General features: G+C 35.0%; 1 non-coding gene across 1 annotated transcript; it reads left to right on the top strand.

The window, feature by feature from the left end:
* Positions 1 to 315: 315 nt before the first annotated feature.
* Positions 316 to 529, top strand: LOC139030280 (small nucleolar RNA U3). Its single transcript, XR_011482586.1, has one exon. It is a non-coding gene; the product is annotated as a small nucleolar RNA U3 (small nucleolar RNA).
* Positions 530 to 21,881: the final 21,352 nt, after the last annotated feature.

The following is a 21,881-nucleotide window of genomic DNA, read 5'->3' as shown; positions in this document are numbered from 1 at the left end:
AGAAATATCAATAACCTCAGATATGCAGATGACACCACCCTTATGGCAGAAAGTGAAGAGGAACTAAAAAGCCTCTTGAGGAAAGTGAAAGAGGAGAGTGAAAAAGTTGGCTTAAAGCTCGACATTCAGAAAACTAAGATCATGGCATCCAGTCCCATCATTTCATGGCAAATAGATGAGGAAACAGTGGCTGACTTTTATTTTTCTGGGCTCCAAAATCACTGCAGATGGTGATCGTAAATGAAATTAAAAGACGCTTACTCCTTGGAAGGAAAATTATGACCAACCTAGACAGCATATTAAAAAGTAGAGACGAAGACTATACTCTCAGGGATCATTTCTATAGTTTGTTACTAGAGAAGTTTCTCTGATGGTGTAGAGCACCTGAAACCACGAGGAAGAGATGCAGTGTTCTCTCCTGAGCGTTAAACCGGGCCTTGGTGTTGCTTCTGCAGCTGCCATTGGCCATTGGTGATCGTTCTTCTCTTCCTTTGGAAGAGTAAGAGGGAGGGAACACCATCTGAATGGTCTTGTTTATAAAAAAAAAAAAAAAAAGAAAAAAAGAAAAAAAAAAGCAGAGACATTACTTTGTCAACATTACTTTGTCAAAGGTCCATCTAGTCAAAGCTGGTGGTTTTTCCAGTAGTTATGTTTGGATGTGAGAGTTGGAGTATAAAGAAAGCTGAGCGCCGCAGAATTGATGCTTTTGAACTGTGGTGTTGGAGAAGACTCTTGAGAGTCCCTTGGACTGCAAGGAGATCCAGCAGTCCATCCTAAAGGCGATCAGTCCTGGGTGTTCATTGGAAGGACTGATGTTGAAGCTGACACTCCAATATTTTGGCCACCTGATGTGAAGAACTGACTCATTTGAAAAGACGCTGATGCTGGGAAAGATTGAGGGCAGGAGGAGAAGGGGACGGCAGAGGATGAGATTATTAGATGGCATCACCAACTCAATGGACATGAGTTTGGGTAAACTCCGTGAGTTGGCGATGGACAGGGAGGCCTGGTGTGCTGCGGTTCATGGGGTGGCAAAGGGTTGGACAAGACTGAGCAACTGAACTGAACTTACCTATCTTAAAGCTTATTGCTACTTAGGCTAAATTTTTGTTGGCTCTCTTCAACGTGTACCCAAATATTTGCCTCATTCTTCTCTATCAAAGTTCATCAATAGATTTTTTCTTTTGTTTCAAAACACCAGTTTAATTTTTTCCCAAATATGCATACTATTTATCCATGTATTATTCAGTCTATGTATTTAATGCTTATTATTTGCCAGAAATTACTCTGGGTTCTGGAGACATTAAAAATAAAACCTACTCACTATCAAACATTCAATCAAATATCTCAAGTGAGAAATAGGGTATGGACTGAGAATTATAATGCAGTGAGTATTAGAGATGGGTATAGGAATGATGGTATCCACAATCCTATTCATATTACCCACATTCCTTGGTTAAACTTCTGATATTGCCATTATTTTAGAGAAAGAGATAATTTATTTTTACTCCACAAGATAGATTTCTTAAAACCTCATCATAAATCAAATTATAATAAAGCATACTGATAATTGTGCTATCCAGCAATTTGTTTACCTCAGTCTATTTGTCACTGCAAATTGAAAGGTTTCACCTTTCCAGGTTCATCTTGTTTATTTTGCCTTACCTGGATTTGCTCTTATGATTCAGGTGATTCTCCTGTAGTCATGTTTCCTCTAGTTAAATATTATTTTTTTGTTATGACCACCTTCAAAAGAGTTTTCACTATTTTTTTTTTTTACAAAAATTCCTTTAATCTATTTAATTTTTAAATTAAGACTTTACTTTCTAGGGCAGTTTCAGGTTTCAGAGCAGTTTTAGGAGAAGGTACAAAGATTGCCCATATACCTCTTGGCACACATGTGGAACCTCACCCATTACCTACATCCCCAACAAGAGTGGTACACTTTTTATGATTGATGAACCTACATTCACACATCATAATCACCCAAAGTCTATACTTTCCATCAGGGTTCATTCTTGGTGTTGTACATTCTATGGGTTTGTCACAGAAAATATGTTTCATACAGACAACAAATGTATGATGTGTACTGGTTGATCATCATGGTACCATATGGAGTATTTTAACTGACTTAAAAGTCTGCTGTGCTCCACTTACTTATCTCCCATCCTCCCAAACTAAAATAAGACATTTATTTTAAATGTTTTATTTTAAATGTGTAGTTAGGTTAAAATTAAAGTTGTAAATCAGTTTTTCAAGGAATCAAATCAATTTTCATTTATAACAATGAAATATATGTTCTATTAAAACATACTAAGTACTATTTCCCCCAAGCTTAAACCAATCAGGATTCTGCCAGGATCAATCCATGTGAAACATGAGTGTGTTTTTGTACCTGTACATGTGCATCTGTACACTCACATGGAAAAATTCTTCAAATTTTTTAAAAAAATTTATCCCCCCATGAGATTACAGAAAACACTGAATAAACATTTCTAAGTGCCAGTAAATTATCTTTTGTTCAGAAAAATATATTAGTAATAAATAAAAACAGAGCTAAGATGCCTTAGGGAGAGGAAGGACCAAACCTAAAATAACTCCTATAGGGAAAAAAAGCAATTTAGCTTCATGGACAGCTGCACCTCAGAGATTCAGGAATATGAGCAATTAAAATTAAAGCTGATGATTTAAATATGCCTTAGTAACCCTGATTGATCTTACAGTGCTACTGTTTACTCTACACCAAGAAACAATTAAGAATCCAGTTTAAAACAAAGTTTATAATCCTTGTTTAATAGATTTTGGTACCTCAGGCAATATAACGCTCTGAAAATGATTAGAATGTGCCCTGTCTTTGTGTAATCAATAAAACCTCTCTAAAATTAGTTAGGTTCTAAGGATTCCTCAGCAGGCTTGACTGTGCAGTGTCTATGAATCCCAAATCAACCATCTGTCATTATTTCCATGCACAAGTTTCATTAGATGTCACCCCTATCTCAGCATTAAAGTCAGTTAAGTAATCAAAGGAAGAGGCCATATTTTAACAATATGTACTTAGACCAAAACAGCTACAAAATCTTAACAGAAATATATCAAAATTTAGCATTAAGAAAGATCAGAAAACATACAAATGTGTAAATTTAAGATTATAATGGTAAGATTCTACTGTGACAGATTTTAAAGGGAGGATTGAATCAATTAAAAAAGGTTGGGAAAATACAGAAGAATAATAATGCCTATTAGATATGTTTCTTAAAGACATTAACCTGTTTTTATGAAATCTAATACTAGATTCTTAAAATAAAATAATGGACCAAGTTTTGACTTTGAAATTAAATTTTAATTCCATTAGAAATTCATGAGTTTGTCATATATGTATTTATAAAAATGTCATGAAAATTTCTTAATTCATTTAAGCTTTACAAGAATTTAATTTTCATTCACCACTGCTAAAAATGGAATATCATTATTTATGCTGGTGTTTGAATACATGTATATATAGAGTTGTGATTGCATGAAAACGTTCTCACTGTGTTCTCACTTTTTTATAATTTACATAACAAAGACAATATGGAATTCAACTTTTATACATATCAGTTTTATGAAATTGCTACATTTTTGTAGATTTCCATTTTTAAGCCTAAGAAAAACTATGTATCTCCCTTAGAAAAATATCAATTTTAGCACTCATATTTCATGAAAATAAATATCTAAGTTAACTTATCACCTTTGTAGATATTAATGATTAATCACTTAACTATTTCTCTTGACTACAGTTATTATAATCACTAAGATTAATTTAGGATTTGTCTTAGCTTGGGCTTTTATAACAAATTACAACAGACCATATAGTTTGAACAGGAAAAAATTATTCCTCAGTATTCTGAAGATTGGAAGTGCTAGATCAGGTGCCCAGCACAGTCAGATTCCAGAGAGAGCCTTCTTTCTGATCATGTCCTGACTCAGCCTTTCAAAAAGAGGGAAAATTCCTCTTTTTATGAGGCATGAACCCCATTATGTGAGGGTTCTACTATTCTGACCTAATCTAAGCCTAATTAACTTCCAAAGTCTCCATCTTCCAATACCATCACCTTAGGGGTTAAAGTTTCTACATATGCATTTTTGAGGGACACAAACATTCAGTTCAAACTAATGTTAAATAATATATTTAACCACTTATACTAGTTTATTTTACTATCTAGTTTATTATCTGTATGATATACAGATATTCCTGGCCCAGGGGATTGAACTCACATTTCCTGTAACAACAGTTAGGTTCTTTGCAACCAGCGCCACTTGGGAAGTTCATGAATAGGTGTATATAGTTCATGGGTGTGTGTGTGTGTGTATGTATATATATATATATATATATATCGAGAGAGAGAGAGAACTCTATAGATATGGATATAAATATTTGTGTGTATATATATAATTATGTGTGTGTGTGTGTTCAAATGGTAGTTCAAATGGTAAAGAATCCGCCTGCAATGCAGGAGACCCAGGTTTGATCTCTGGGTCGGGAAGATTCCCTGGAGAATGGAGTGACAAACCACTCCAGTATTCTTGCTTGGAGAATCCCATGGACAGAGGAGCCTGGTGAGCTACAGTCCATGGGGTCGCAAAGAGTTGGACACGATTGAAATGACTTAGTGTGCATGCGCGCGCGTGTGTATGTATATATATATATATATATATATATATATATATATATATATACACATATATACATATATATATGTGTATATATGTATGTATACTATACAGATAATAAAATAGCAAAATAAACTAGTGTAAGTGGTTAAATATATTATTTAATACTAGTTTGGACTGAAAGTTTGTGTCGAAATCCATATGTAGAAACTTTAAGCCCTAAGGTGATAGTATTTGGAGATGGAGGTCAGGAAAGTAGAACCCCGTGATGGGACTCTTGCCTCATAAAAAGACACATATACCAATGGGCTTCCCTGTTAGCTCAGTTGGTAAAAAAAAAAAATCTGCCAGCGGTGTAGGAGACCACGGCTGGATCCCTGGGTTGGGAAGATCCCCTGGAGAAGGGAAAGGCAACCCACTCTAGTATTCTGGCCTGGAGAATTCCATGGACTATACAGTCCATGGGGTGGCAAAGAGTTGGACACGACTGAGCGACTTAGTTGCTCATCACATCCGACTCTCTGTGACCCCATGGACCGTAACCTGCCAGGCTCCTCTGTCCGTGGAATTTCCCAGGCAAGAGCATTGGTGTGGGTTGTTATTTCCTTCTCTAACATATGGGTGTGGATGTGTGCTTATTATTATTTTATGTAATTTTTCTGAATCTGATTGCTTATGAAATATCATATGAATAATCATATGACCACCTGTTTTGTATCTACTTGAGGTCTAATACAGAATTAATTTTTATAATTCTTAAACAAAATGAAGACAAACATACCTTATTATTGTATTGCCATTATTCTGTAGAATACTTTAGCATTGCTAGGTATGTGATAAATTTAAATGATTTATTGAATATTCACTATTCTAAGAATTTTATATGGATTGTAACATTTAACACTGACAACGACAATCCTGTATTAGATTATATTATCTTATTTTAGAGATGAATAAACTGAAATACAGAGGATTATAAGCAGTTTGCCCAAGAAGGCACAACCAGTAATGGTCAAACCTAAGATGCAAACCTGACATTCCGACCCCAATGTTTATGATCTATCTCATGGTATTCTACTTTGTGATATCCTAAACCACCTGACAACATCCTGAAAACTACAAAAGTCCTGAATATATAAACTGGAAAGTCTCAGAATTTTTTATTACTAGAAACAGTGAAACAGCATCATATTAGGGGGCAGATCCCTGTAGTATATAAACCATTTCCAGGACTGTGTTCCTTCTTTGTACTTTTTCCTTCCCTCAGACTCCTTCCATTTTCTATTTATATGTGATTATAGTTTAATAAAATAAATGTGGGGAGCATGCAATTCACCTTTATACTTTTTCAATTACTAACTTAAGATTAAACTCACCATTTAAACAAAATTGAGGATAACATACTAGAAGTTTAAGGACTGCAAATAAGGATTAGTTGTGATTTCATGATATAAAACCAAGAATTATATTTCAAGTTAAAAAACATTATCTGATTTCATGCATAAAATGCAAAAGGAGCACCTTATTCCTCATCAGGATATTAATTTATTCTTATTTTCAACTTTTTCTTTTATTTTTAAAAAGACCAAGAAAGTGCATTTGAAATCTTATTAATAAAAAGTAATTTTAAATTGTGGTAAATAGCAGGATTAGTACTCTTATTTTTCACTGTTTCTCCCAGTACACCAACTTGTCCTGAAAAGGCTGCAACACTAAAAATTACGTATCTTGGCATTTTCATTTACAAATTGCTTTAAACCAATGAGATGCAGTCACGTGAGAGTTTGATGGTCTACTAGCCTTCTGCTTAGATGTTTTCTGTCAATAAACACACTGGTAGAGACCTTGTGGAGACCTAGGATCTTAGGGAATAACAATCCAGGGGCTAGACCCTAGCAGGAGGGGGAAAGGCCAAGAGGCAGTGGCAAGGAGAGCCTTACAGAGTCTCCTTAATCCCCTGCCTCACAGCATAGTCAGAAGCAGCAGCTCCTCCAACAGGCACTGCCCTGACATCCTGGAGTTATTCTTGGAGAATTTGCTTACAATCAATTCCTCTATTCTGCAACTAATTCTCAAACTTAAAAAACTTTCTGTTTAAAATATTAAGAAACACTTTTTCTGCAATGGAATCCTAAAGATGCTAAATGATAAACAATGGTCCAATGTTCACGCTAACACAGAAAAAACTTTTTGATATAGAAATAGGTAGCATGAAATATATAATGGGTTTTATAGTATTCATATTGTTTTCCTCTAAGCTATGAAATAATTTATAGAAGAGCTTATTATTTGGATTAAACTTTTAAGATACTTTAGAAGTAGTATTTTCAAAGTAAAATTTCATTTGAAATTAATTAATGCAGCTACTTGAACAATCTGAATATATACCGGCATAAATAGTTGGTTATTAACTAGCACAATTTCTTCCAACAAAATAAATGTATAACCTTCAAGATGAATTTCCTTTCAAGTTGTTCTTCAAAACAAATAGACAAATATTTACATTGCATTAATACTTGTCAAATGACAGATTAACTTCAATCACAACAAAAACATTTATGTTTCTTAGAAAATCACCAAGCATAAACAAAATACTCTTAATATCCATGTTTAATGAAAATTTGGCATATTTGGATGGTACACCATGCTTTGCCAGCATCTGAAATTTATCCCTGCTGTTGTGTAATTTACTCATGTTCCAGATGACCGGGTGTTAGAATACCACTAATAAATATATCAGTACGTGTAGAAGTCTGGTCTTCCCAGGTGCCCAGGGGTAAAGAACTGTCAGCCAGTGCAGGAGACGTGTGTTCAATCCCTGGGTTGGGAAGATGCCCTGAACTAAATGGCAACTCACTGCAGTATCTTGTCTGGGAAATCCCATAGACTGAGGAGCATGGTGGGCCACGGTCCATGGGTTGCAGAGTCAGACACGACGTAGCAACTAAACAACAACAATGCATAGAAATCTATCTTTCTGGAGCATACTTAGAAAGTTTATTAAGAATCATATGCTATTCAGCCATGAGTATTCATTCATTGGGATTTTTGAGCATTAAGAGTACAGGTTCCTTTCCTGGCATTTTGTGAGTCCCTTTGTTACAACAAAAGTGATGTAAAACATATATATGCACATAAATAAAAATGTAAATATGGCCTAATTATGTCAATAAGAAATTCCTTTTTGTAATAAAATAAAATCTTATATTCCCCATCCTCTCACTACTTTTTTTTCTACCCCCAGCCACTTGCTCTTCACCAGCCCATAATTATATATAATGAAATGTGCTATCATGAGGTCCTCTAACTAGTTTGGTTTTTCACTTCACTGAAGGCAATAAAGTCACTGAACATTGATCTGGCTTGCCTAAGGAACAAGAAAGGAACTCTGGTGTCATGCTGACATATAACACTGCATATCATAACATCTGGCTCTTCAAATTTGGCTTTAACAGTAAATCAAAATTTTAGTAAACCTGAGAAAATATTGAATTTTCGCTTTTTTTCAGGCTTTGAAGATGTACAAACTATTTGATTTGCCTTTGCTCAAGAGATATTTGAAAATAATTATAAAGGTGCCATTGCTGTCAAGTGAATGCATAACATCTAAACATTACCATTGGCCTGAATTTGTTTTGAGGTATCTCCATATTAATATTAATTCTACCCTACTAGGGTCCTATGCTTATGATCTCCTTTAACCTTAATTATTTCCTTGGAGAAGTTATCTCCAAATATAGTCAAATTGGGGATTAGGGCCTCAACTATGAGTATGCTGTGGGACACACCTCAGTTGATAGCAATAAGATTGCTTCTTATTCTATTACAGAGTTTTGAAATGGAAAGTCAAAAATCCACATTAGTCACAGACGAAATTCTGAAGAAATCTTTGATGATTCTTGGTAATTTCACACCATTGTCCTCCAAACTCCCTCTCTGTTCATGCTTCTTTTGATGCATACTTTTTTTCTTATATACATTTGGGCCCTGTGTGCCTGCATCAGATCCCAGAGAATCTAGGACTATTTTTGTTGACTTAGTACTGAGATTCACTCTTCCTAGTCAATGGTCCGGTAGATGAGAATTGTAACGGCATTCGTTAGACCTAGCACACCTATCTGGCTACTGAAACCACTGCTTGCTTTGTTATGGGTCATTACATAGTCTGAACCCAACGTGAAGCTGGAGGAAAAGTGACTTTATTAATTTAGTTCAACACACTGGTTTGCAAAAGAAGGAACTAGGTAAGACAGGATATAGGAAGACTCTTAAAAGGCAAACAGAAGGGATCTGGCACGCCAGTATGTACTTATAATGGTGAATGATGCAGGAGTTTTAAGTTAGGAAAGAATTCCTAAAAGAGAAATCATTTATAATATAATCAACACTAGCCAGTTTTGATTCTATTTAATTTCTACCATGGCTACCATCACATAAAACTAGTAAAAAATATGTTGACATAAAATCTATCCCTTAATTGAATATTTTTTTAAGTTGCAGATTTGTGTTTAACTCTAAAACAAGTAATTTGATAATATTTACCTGATCATACATGAAGAAAACCTGAAAAAAGAAATCCTTCTGACAACAGAAACATGAGACAATAAAAGGGAATAAAAGGTATATACATCAGGAAGGAAGAAATAAAACTGTTTTTGTTCTCAGGTAGCATGATTATCTATGTATAAAATTCCAAAAATCAGCAACAGCAATCAAAAATTTAAAAAAAGAAAATTTAGGAACTAATAAGTGATTATAGAAGGGTGACAGGATACAGGTTTGTTGTTTAGTTGCTAAGTTGTGCCGAAACCTTTTGTGACCCCATGGACCATAGTTCACCAGACTCCTTTGTCCCTGGGATTTCCCAGGCAAGAATACTGCAGTGAGTTGTCATTTCCTACTCCAGTGGATCTTCCTGACCCAGGATTCAAATGCATGTCTCCTGCACACGGGTATTATGCAGTAGTCAACTGACTCCCTGTATACTTTGCTGTTGCTGTTTACTAGCTCCATCATACCCAACTCTTTTGTGTTCCCAAGGACTGTAGCCCTGCAGATTCCTCTGTCCATGGGATTTCCCAGGCAAGAATACTGGAGTGGGTTGCAACTTCGTTCTCCATGCAATCATCCCGACCCAGGGATCAAAAACACATCTCCTGCATTGGCAGCCTGATTGTTGTCACTGAGCGTAGCAACAAACAATTCAAAATTAAAAACACCATACCATTTACAATAGAATCAAAGCAAGCAAACCAAAACAAAAACCCCAAAAGATGTATAAGACCTATGCAGAAAACTCTGCATAGGCCTTATGCAATCTGTGGGATTCTCCAGGTCAGAATACTGGAGTGGGTAGCTGTCCCCTTCTCCAGGATAAAAGTCAATAAAAGACATCAAATAAAATTTTAATAAGTGGAAAAATATACCATGTTCTTGGACTACAAGATACAATATTGTAAAGATGTCAATTTCCCCAAATTGAGGTGACATTTAAAACGCAACAGCTACAACAAAAAACCTTAACATAATCATTTTTTCTCTTGGAGAGAAAATTAGCAGTCAGACCTTTTGAATCATAGTACTTCCTTTAGACACTTTTTTTTTTTTTTTTGTATTTAGAAGTGTGGTTTATAATTTCTGTATAGGAGAAGGGGGAATTCGGTGTGTGTGTGTGTGTATGTGTTGTGCATGTGTTCGTACATGTAGTATAAAATCTTAGGTAGAGAAGAAAAATCTTTTCAACCTATGGTGGGGCTTTTCTTGTTAGTCTGAGAAAAACTTTTGAACACTAATTTTTTTTTTCATTTTTAACACTGTCCACCATTCCACACAGGTGATCTTACTTTCTGCAGAATTATTTGCTGCTGCTCTAACTTTTCTCCTTCTTATGCAGATAAATGACAATATGCTTCCTCGTTCCCTGTCTTGGGGTCTTCATATGCAGCATCTGTGGCAGCAGTGACTTCTTTAGCTAATTGAAAAGCCTCAAAGAAGAAGCCTTTAGTGTGGTTATAACACAAAAACTATCATAAAGATATTTTAGAGGGCATATTTATTTTAAGTCAAGCTTTTAGGTTCAATATCAACAGTGCTAGATACTTTTAATGATAAAGAATATCTTGACATTTTCTTTTCGGGTACATAGAGTCATCTGTCATCACAGGAATCTAATGATTCCAAAAGGTAGGTGCTGCAAAGCAGAGGCTGACATTTTCTTCTGTCTCTGGAAAAATCTCAGTGAAAAGAAGTAAAGATCAAGTATTTTCAAACTAAAATGAAATTCTCTTGTAAATATTTAAGATAAATGGAGATTTGTTGACTAGGAGTGTATTAAGTTGACTTTTTGGTATAAATAAATAGCATCATAGTAAACTATATGCTTTGTAGAGTCTCTTTCAATCTAAAACAATAATTATTTGATCTATAAATTCAAATAAATGTGGATAATTCTGAGATGGACATTTTAAACATTAAGATGGCCTTTATGCCTATCTAATTCACTTTTCAGAAAGACTATACATAGGATTGTATCTGTACTTCACTACTAACATTTCTGGGTCAACTTGGGTAAATTGTATAACTGATAATGCATCAATTTCATTACCCATAGATTGGGTATAATCATACAAGTCTCATATTATTTGAATAACATTAAATAAGAACATCAATTATAAGGAATTTAGAAAGTATCAGTTTAATAAATACTCAATAACTGAATTATTTGTATTATAAATCAAAATATATTAGTAACTGTGGAATAGTTTATATGAATTAAAATTTTTCAAATTGGTAATTGGTAAAATTTCATAGGGTGTGACACTTTTTGCTGAATTTGGGCCATTATTTTTGTATCACATTTTATGTCTAAGCTTCCAAAATATACAAGCTTTATATAACTTACAAATATCTAAATAAAATCTATAAAATGTGATTTTAAAATATATTAATACATATGTGTGCATATGTATGTTTATGTGTATATATCTTGCATATGTGTGTGTGTGTGTGTGTGTATGTGTGTGTATGTCTATATAAAAAGTCCAGGGCTTTAGAAGATGGAAGCAATAAAAATAGGAATCCAGCATCCCATTCTTTCATTACTTTTCTCCCTAGTGTTGTTATACAAAGAAGTCATATAAGGTTCTAAATTTAGCAGATTGAAACCCTTATGCACTTTTGGTGGGAGTGTAAACTGATACAGCCACTATGCAAAACAACATGGAGTTCTTTAAAGTACTGAAAGTAGAACTACCACATGACCCAGAAATCCCACTACTGGTCATACACCCAGAGAAAAACATAATTCAAAAAGATATGTGTCCGCCAATATTCATTTACAATGAACATCATTATGTTCACTATTTACAATAGTGCAGCACAATTTACAATAGCCAGGACATAGAAGCAACCACAATGTCTATCAACAGAGGAAACTATAAAGAAGCTGTACATATGTACAATGGAGTATTATTCAGTCATATAGAGGACCGAAATTGTGTCATTACTAGAGATGTGGGTTAACCTTGAAAATGTCACACAGAGTGAAGTAAGTCAGAAAGAGAAAAACAAATATCACATATTAACACATATACGTGGAATCTATAAAAATGATAGAGATGATCATATTTGTAAAGCAGAAATAGAGACATAGACATAGAGAATACATGCATGGAATCCAAACAGGAAAGCAGGGGGATGGGAGGAGTTGGGAGATTGGTACTGACATATATACACAAGTGATACTGCATATAAAACAGATAACTAATGATAACCTATTGTATAGCACAGGGGACATGACTCAATGCTCTGTGGGACTTAAATGGGAAGGACATTTTAAAAAGACAGAATATACGCAAAGACAGCCATCCTCACTGTGAGTACACACCTGACTCATCTCGCTGGGCAGCAGACGCACACACAAGCAACTATAGTCCAATAAAAATTAATTAAAAAAAGGAATTACTTTCATCTAACAGATATCACACTGAATAAAAATGTCCCTCAAGCACAGTCAGAGCTGTTGAGTTTGCAGATGATTCATTGAGTGCCCTGTGAAAGAGCAGCTGGGCTACATTCTCATTCTCTCTGAAGTTCTAATTCCAGGCAAGTGCCATATGGATTGTGCATTAGACAAGGTTTTGTCTGGAGCACTGCCAGATGTCACTGCACAAAGAATTCATGAGTCTTTATTGCAGCATTCTGTGGATAGACTTCTTTATGGAACTGAGAATGATTTTTAAAATTATTTCTGGATAAACAAAAATGTAACGGGAATACATAGGTGCTGGCAGACCAGTTTTTTTCTGTTTGTTTACTTTGCTTTAGTGTCTTTGATCATCCAGTTTTGGGAGCTGTATAATAAGGATTAATAGGATTGCATTCCATCAATAATTGAAAAAATTCTAGATTAGCAACATCAGTTGCAAAAGACATATATGTTTATAGTCTAGAAAGTGATAGAACCAAATAGCATTGATTTCGGCATGCTGTACTATAGCCCTCAACCATCTGCTAAAGACCTGATGCAGAGATCGATATATGACTGGCCTGGGGCAGTCCAAGGCATCCTCTCCATTTAGACATAGGGAAGCTAGAGTGCTGATGCTATTAAAGGATAATTACAGTCTTTGGGGAATCTTTATTTTATAACATAGTGTGTAAAGACTTTCCTTCAAAGAATTTTTGCTGATCAACTTTGTTTTCAGTTTGTTGTTTCAGCTCTTGCAGTTCTATTATGAATAGTTCTAGGGTTGTGTCCTCAGAGATTCCCAGCTGAGTCTAATAATGGGCATGTGCTGACTGATTTAAAATCTAGCACGAGTAAATATGACACTTCTTAAAACATCAATAAATATTTATGACATATTATTTCATTGCAGTTAGAAAAGTATGTTATGACCTCCCCTTTGAAAAGCAGTTTATTGGTTGCTTTCAACAACTTTTACAGATTTTGAGATTGCTTCAAATGTATCTACATTTGTTGATAGAAAATTTTCTTTGTGACTACACATGAAACTATTAATTTTCTATTTCAATTCCAAAATATGTTTCTGACTTTTAAAAAACTGACCAGCTAAAATAGTTTTATGTCTGCAGTCATTACACCCAAAACATAGTTTTTCATCAATTAAAAAAACTTCGCTTAAAAAAGAAATATTTTTGTTCTGATTAAAAGCAAAAACTAAAGCTTACTGTTACTCATTTCATGATATGATGTGAAAGCATAATGAGTTTTATTTTTCCTTCTGCTTTAAGAGGGGATTCCCTGGTAGCGCAGTTGGTAAAGAATCTGCCTGCAATTCAGGAGACCCTGGTTTGATCCCTGGGTCAGGAAGATCCCCTAGAGCAGGGGCTGCCCACTCCAGTATTCTTGGGCTTCCCTTGTGGCTCAGCTGGTAAAGAATCTGCCTGCAATGTGGGAGACCTGGGTTCAATCCCTGGGTTGGGAAGATCCCCTGGAGAAGGGAAAGGCTACCCACTCCAGTATTCTGGCCTGGAGAATTCCATGGATTCTATAGTCCGTGGGGTCACAAAGAGTTGGACACGACTGAGCAACTCTCACTTTCACTCCTCCAAGAGGACTTTAATAACATGAATCAAGAATGTAGCTGATGATGACTCCTGAAGCCCCTTCCCTAATTATCAGCTCCTTGAGAACCTTCTTTCCTATTGCTACTTTCAGTGTTTAAATCATGAAATCTAGAACAAGTCATCAGGTAAAAATAAGTGAGAAAAGATAGTTTTGTGGTGCATAGGCAAAATAAATTGCTAGAAGACTCACTGGTCAACTTAAAATGTAATGAAAAAGTGAATTGGCAGTTTATGTGTTAATGAATGATAATCAAAGGAAAAGTGAAGAACCTGCCCACTATGTAAAATTATGTCATGAATGAATAACCTGTTTAATTTCATATTTACTATGCCTTCAATGTTCATTAGCAACACTATAACCTATAGAATTAAGAAAATTATTAAAAAAATAAAATTACAACATAAATACACAGAAAGCATGTTTTCCTTTTGGTGGAGGGTTCAGTTCAGTTCAGTCGCTCAGTCATGTCTGACTCTTTGTGACCCCATGGACCACAGCATGCCAGGCTGTCCATCACCAACTCCCGGAGTTTACTCAAATTCATCTCCATTGAGTCGGTGATGCCATCCAACCATCTCACCCTCTGTCCTCCCCTTCTCCTCCCGCCTTCAATCTTTCCCAGCATCAGGGCATTTTCAAATGAGTCAGCACTTCCCATAAGGTGGCCAAAATATTGGAGTTTCAGCTTCAACATCAGTCCTTCCAATGAACACTCAGGACTGATGTCCTTTAGGATGGACTGGTTGGATCTCCTTGCAGTCCAGGGAACTCTCAAGAGTCTTCTCCATCACCGTAGTTCAAAAGCATCCATTCTTCAGCACTCCACTTCCTTTATAGTCCAACTCTCACATCCATACATGACCACTGGAAAAACCATAGCCTTGACTAGATGGACCTTTGTTGGCAAAGTAATGTCTCTGCTTTTTAATATGCTGTCTAGGTTGGTCATAACTTTCCTTCCAAGGAGTAAGTGTCTTTTAATTTCATGGCTGCAGTCACCATCTGCTGTGATTTTGGAGCCCAGAAAAATAAAGTCTGACACTGTTTCCCCATCTATTTGCCATGAAGTGATGGGACTGGATGCTATGATCTTAGTTTTCTGAATGTCGAGCTTTAAGCCAACTTTTTCACTCTCCTCTTTCACTTTCATCAAGAGGCTCTTTAGTTCTTCTTCACTTTCGGCCATAAGGGTGGTGTCATCTGAATATCTGAGATTATTGATATTTCTTCTGGCAATCTTGATTCCAGTTTGTGTTTCATCTAGCCCAGCATTTTTCATGATGTACTCTGCATATAAGTTAAATAAGCAGGATGACAATATACAGCCCTGACATACTCCTTTTCCTATTTGGACCCAGTCTGTTGTTCCACGTCCAGTTCTAACTGTTGCTTCCTGACCTGCATACTGATTTCTCAAGAGGCAGGTCAGGTGGTCTGGTATTACCATCTCTTTCAGAATTTTCCAGAGTTTGTTGTGATCCACACAGTCAAAGGTTTTGTCATAGTCAAAAAAACAGAAATAGATGTTTTTCTGGAACTCTCTTGCTCTTTTGATGATCCAGAGGATGTTGGCAATTTGATCTCTGGTTCCTCTGCCAGCGGAGGTTAGGCAGGGTAATTAAATAGGTGACTAGCTAAATCCTTTTTTTTTTGTTGTTGTTTTCCTTCCCTTCCTTCTTTCCTTCCTTCCTTCCCTCCTTTCCCCTCTCTCTTTCCTCTATGTTCCCTATACATTATTTCTCATCATGCATTTAAAATGTTTATATCTGAACAAAAACAAATTGCAGCAGCTTGGACTAATCAAAGTCCTTCCCCTTTTACCATTATGTTTTGAATGATTCCAAGTGATTATATTTAAAGCAAGGTACCTCGAAAGTAGTACATTTTCCTTTTGCATGCTTGTTTATATCTGCCACATTATTTTATAGTATTGGGTAACCTATCAATCTCAGTTAAAAGTTATATAGATCATGAAATCATTGAAAGATGTGTTTTATTCAAAACATCAAAGACCATCGAGTATACCATGCATATGTCAATTTCAACATTTAACTTACTACTCCAAATCTAGTTAGGTTGAAAGTGAATAGAATTTATTATCTTGGAGTAACTAATAAGTGACTAATAAGAAATTAATTGGTGATATTACCATATTCCTAGTGACAGAGAGAAGATAGTTAAAGAATATTTTGTGAGGATTCAGAGATATAAAGATATAAGACAATTGACATAATGTCTGCCTTACAGAAGTCAAAAGTTAAATGGACTTGAGAAATATGTTAACTTTTTTCAGGGAATACTAACTCAAATTTTGGGTAGAATTTGAATATATAAATATATACAAGTGTATATACTATATATCATTAATATTATATAATAATGAATACATAAATATATACTTATGAATACATGGGGCTTCCCTGGAGGCTCAGATAGTAAAGAATCTGCTTACACTGCAGGAGACCTGCGTTTGATCCCTGAGTTGGAAAGATCCCCTGAAGAGGGCAATGACAACCCACTCCAGCATTCTTGCCTGGAGAATTCCATGGACAGAGGAGCCTTGTGGGCTACAGTCCATGGGAACCCAAAGAGTCAGACATGACTGAGCAATAAACACTAAATCATGAATACATAAATATATATTATGTTTGATTACAATGTATAGATTTAGATATAAATACTTAGATAGGTTAGTCACTAAAAAATAAAATTCTGTAAACATTTCAAAAGATATAAAAAACTACTGGTTGAACTTCTAGATTCAGGAAATTTTTTTTTTATCTTAATATTATTAAATTAGAGTAGGATTGTTTATTAAATAATTATATATTTTCAGGCATCAGAGCAAATTTCTCATTTGATAAAGTTAAACAGGCAAGACAGACTTTATTTAAGACTATAGCAATAGAAGAGTGATGTCAGAATCCCGTCTGAGCCCAACTCCATTGAACTAAAGACAGTAGTTTTTTCAATAGTTGGAGTTAGGAAGCGATCTTAGGAGATCAGTGTTTGCTGACTGACCTTTTCCCAAGGGAAAACAAACTTTCTATTACTTTCACGGCAGGAGGTAGTTTAATGATTTGGAGTAAGGTGTTCACTGAAGTTAAGGTTCTATCCTCCCACAGAAACTGAGACAGAGGTAGCACTACCTTTCTTGATGATTATATTTCAATAGCAAGTGGTGGAGGGCTTCTAGGTCCTTGAGAAAGACAGTCCTGGGATAGAAAACCAAGAGGCTTCTTAAAGACCTGCGTCTCAGGAGGGCAGGGAAAATGTTTATAAATTTTCCAAAGTAAATGCTCTAAGAAAAGGGAGGTTAGGATCCTAGAGTCAGGAAGTTTGTCTTATATTTAGTCAAATGAGGGTAACACTCAAGCAACTCTGGTCAGTGGTATGGTTAAGGAATAGAACCTTCTGTTTAGGCAAATACAGTAACTTATATAGTAAGCAGACTATTTGTGGATGACTCAAAATCAAAATTGCAATGCAAATATCATAGAGTAAAATTTCTAATACAGAATATATGGCATAATATATTCAGAAGATTTTTTGGAGTATTTCATTGACTTAGAGTTATAAAGTGACTCAAATAACAAAATATTGTTAAGTATTGAAAGTGAAAGTCACTCAGTAGTGTCCAACTCTATGTGATCCCATTGACTGTAACCTGCCAGGTTTGTCTGTCTATGAAATTCTCCAGGCCAGAATACTGAAGTGGATAGCTGTTCCCTTCTCCAGGAGATCTTGCCAACCCAGGGATTGAACCCAGGTCTCACACATTGCAGGTGGATTCTTTGCCACCTGAGCCACCAGGGAAGGCCAAGAATTCTAGAGTGGGTAGCCAGTAGGGGATCTTCTTGACCCAGGAATCGAACCAGGGTCTCTTGCATTGCAGGTGGATACTTTACAAGCTGAGCTACCAGGGAAACCCTGTTAAGTATTAGTTGATATCTTATCTTGATAATACCAAATCATAGAATTGTCAGTTTTCAAGTGAAAGGAATTATTCAAATGTAACTTATACCTATTTTATATATATATGTGTGTGTGTGTGTGTGTGTGTGTGTGTGTGTGTAGTATAAATTAAAGAATCACAAATGCTTATTAGAATGAGTATATGTCCATTAATCTATTTTATAATTTTGGAGGAGATAATCTAGCTTTAAAAATACTACTATATAAAGAATTTTTAAAAAATATAAAGAATGTCACATATTATGCTGGAACAAAGTGATACATATTAAGCCTATGGACCTGATCATTTGGAAGCAGAAAGAAGAGCAAGAGTATCAAAGAAGACATTCTTTATTTATGTCAACAAGAAATCAATTTCTCTGAGCTAAAGTCCTATTCCTTCCATAAATTGTTGAACTGAACAGTCTTTAGAAATAACTTTTCTTAGATTTCCTTCTATCTTACCTAATTTTGGAGGGACGGCTCTGTTTATGAAACTTCATATTCAAGACACATCAACTACTTTCAAATTCCTGATGATGTTAGTGACTTATTAACAGCAAATTGGCAATATAGGGTTATCCCATTAAGAATCTATGTGTCTTCTCTTTAATTACTGATAAAGTAGGATACAGTGAATCAAATAATTCTGCAAAAGACATTTCTGAACTAAATTGAGGAGCTGAAGATGAAGCTCTTCAAAACTTGCCTACTCAAGTTCATATTAATAGCTTGATCAAATTGAAAGTATAAAAGGGACTTTAAAAGGCAAAAAATTTCTGGTTTCTGCCTGGAAAGTAAAAATTAAAAAGGACATTTTCCTGTTGTTATAATAATAACAATAAAAATCAAGCCATCTACAAATTCACAAGTTTTAAACCCCATCAGAGAGTAGATGTCACAGAGAAACAAACTAACCTGAAATTTAAGGGAAAAAAAAGTGCTTACAGGGAAAAGAGAATTTGAATACTTGCTTACTTGGGGTAGATGCCTCTGGTAACCAGTAAGAAGAGTTGAGCAGAAATTCTTAAGGAACTGAAAAGGGTAAGTATGGGTTAGCATGAAAATTAGAAGCTCTGGGAGTTGGACATGTAAAGGAAATTTTCATATAGTTTGCCACCATCTCTCCAAAAATCAGACAAGATATCACTGTGAAACCTGGATCAGAGTCTCTTGTGCTGAAGCCTAGGGTGAGATGAGTGGTAACCACAGTGAAGAAACAGAATCTGCTTAGATTCATTCTTCCAATCTCTCTTATTGAACATTCAAAAATCATGAACTACTAAGAGGACAGCAAGCATTTCTGCCTTTGGGCATTGTTGAAAACCCACTGCACTTGAAGAAAAGAAAAAGAAAAAAAAAAAAAATCTATTACTAGCCAGGGCAGGAATACATGCTTGGTCCATAACTAAGCTGAGAAAAAGAAAGACTTCTGAAAATTCCCTACAGGAGCACAGTAATTGCCTAAGTCAGAGGCTGAATCTGAATTTGAGTAGACTTCCCAGTCACCAAGAAGCTAATAAACATAGAGCATAAGGTAACAATGAAATACTGAGGGAAAATAGAGGCCCCTCTGCACAAACTGAGTGTTATAGAGTGAAAGAACTCTCTGGTAACACAGTCTCCATTTCAAACACAGGGGACCTTAGAGAAGTTTGAACCCTGTGATATACTGTGGGTAAGTGACAGCAAATTCCAAACCCAGCTCACCTACTGACAAGACTGACTCAAATCCCCACACAAAAGATCTAGAAGAAAGTTTTGCCTATTTCATAACATACTAATAGATATTATTTACATCTGTTTCTACTCTACTAGGTAAGATGTCTGATTTTCAAAAGAAATACTTAGGCAGCATACACAATGTCAAAAAAGGCATCAAAATGGTATCAAAAGAAACAGAGAATAGAACCATACTCAAATATGAAACATGTTGAGATGATCAGAAAAGGAATTTAAAATAACTGTAGTTAATATATTAAAGACTCTAATGATCAGGTAGACAAAGTGCAAACAAATTCAGATTCCAGAAAAAAAGGAAACTATGAAAAAATCTGGAAGTGATAAAAATGGAAAACATAGTAACAGTAATGAAAAAAATGCCTTTTGTGAGCTCATCAAAACATATGACATGGCCAAGGAACCAGTGAGCTTGAAGATAGGTCAGTAAAACTATAGGAAAAAAGAAAGTAATGAAACCATGAAAATACACAGAAGTTAGAGAATCCAAGAGCCATGGGAGGATATCAAATATACATGTGTAATTGAAATCTCAAAGAAGAAGGGAAAGATAAGTGGAGAGAAGAAAAATTTGAATGAAAAATAACCAATAATTCTCCAAAATTAATAATGATGCAAAACCACAGATCTAAGAAGTTTGAAGAATAACAAATGGAATAAATTTACACACACATACACAATCATATTCAAACTGCTGAATCAGTCATATGTCTATAGTAATATTTTCTCCATTTCTTCATAGATTCATCAAATTTCAGGATATAGAGAAAGCAGTGGTAATCTTCTCCATTTCAGAGATAGGAAAATTGAAGTCCACAATAGAAACCTGCTCAAATTGAAAATGTTTTGACATTTTATGACTAACAAATGATTAAACTATAATTATTATTCAAATTATTAGAAATGCCAGGCAAAGACAACATATACAAATATTTGGTAGCGACTGGAAGCACAATTGAAGATACTTTAAAGATAGAGTGTGATGTAACAATACATTTTCAATTTTGGAGGAGTAAAAACTGGAAGAATGTAATAATTTTGTTTGAATTATTACACTAAGGGTTTGGATTAAATATTATAGAAGGCATTTGACAAAAGAACTAGAGTCCATCCCTCACTCTTCTCAACTTTGATCACTCCCTTTTATCTAGCTGTTAATATGCTTTAAGTTTGTCATATTAATATAGTCTCAAAATTATGCTATCTTAGAGCTATAAGAAAACTTTAAATATAAACTTAGGCTAATGTATTAGTTCTTCAGAAAAACAGAACTAATAAGATATGTTCAGGTCCTCAAGGGATTGGGTAATGCCAATTCACATTGGCGAGAGAAATTTGCATTATTCAGTTTCTGATTCAATGCTAATCTCATTCAGAAATATCCTTACAGGCAAACTCAGAAAAAAAATTGTTTAGCCAAATATCTGGGCACGCTGTGTCTTGATCATAATGACATAAAATTGCCATCATAAGTCCACTCTTTATAAACTCTATACCCATAAGCATCTCCTTAAGCCCACATGCATATGCTTACCTATATGCATCTCCTTAATTAATCTCTAAATAAAGACAGAAACACAGTCATAATTCTACCTCACATGATACACTTGTATACAAACAAATCCTTCTCCAGAAGAGGAGATAAAGTTCCTGAGTTATGTTTACTCTTTTCCTTGATATCCCATTCCTCAAGTGGTATGATATAAAATTGACAATACTTAAATACTATAATGTAGATTCAATACATCTTATTTTACATAAAAGAATAAAGAAGGAAAGAAAACAAAGATATTTGCTGACACACATATTCATAGCAAAATAAGGAGGAAACATTAACGACAATTACAGTCCCCATTTCTGTAACTGGTCTGTACTGGCAATGTAGTTGTGGTGGATATTTATGACTACCATATTCCACTTCCCATTCTGTATTTACTTTTCCCTC

The sequence above is a fragment of the Odocoileus virginianus genome, chromosome 21 (assembly GCF_023699985.2).
Source record: "Odocoileus virginianus isolate 20LAN1187 ecotype Illinois chromosome 21, Ovbor_1.2, whole genome shotgun sequence".
Classification (NCBI taxonomy): Eukaryota; Metazoa; Chordata; class Mammalia; order Artiodactyla; family Cervidae; genus Odocoileus; species Odocoileus virginianus.
This window is presented reverse-complemented; position numbering and strand designations above follow the sequence as displayed.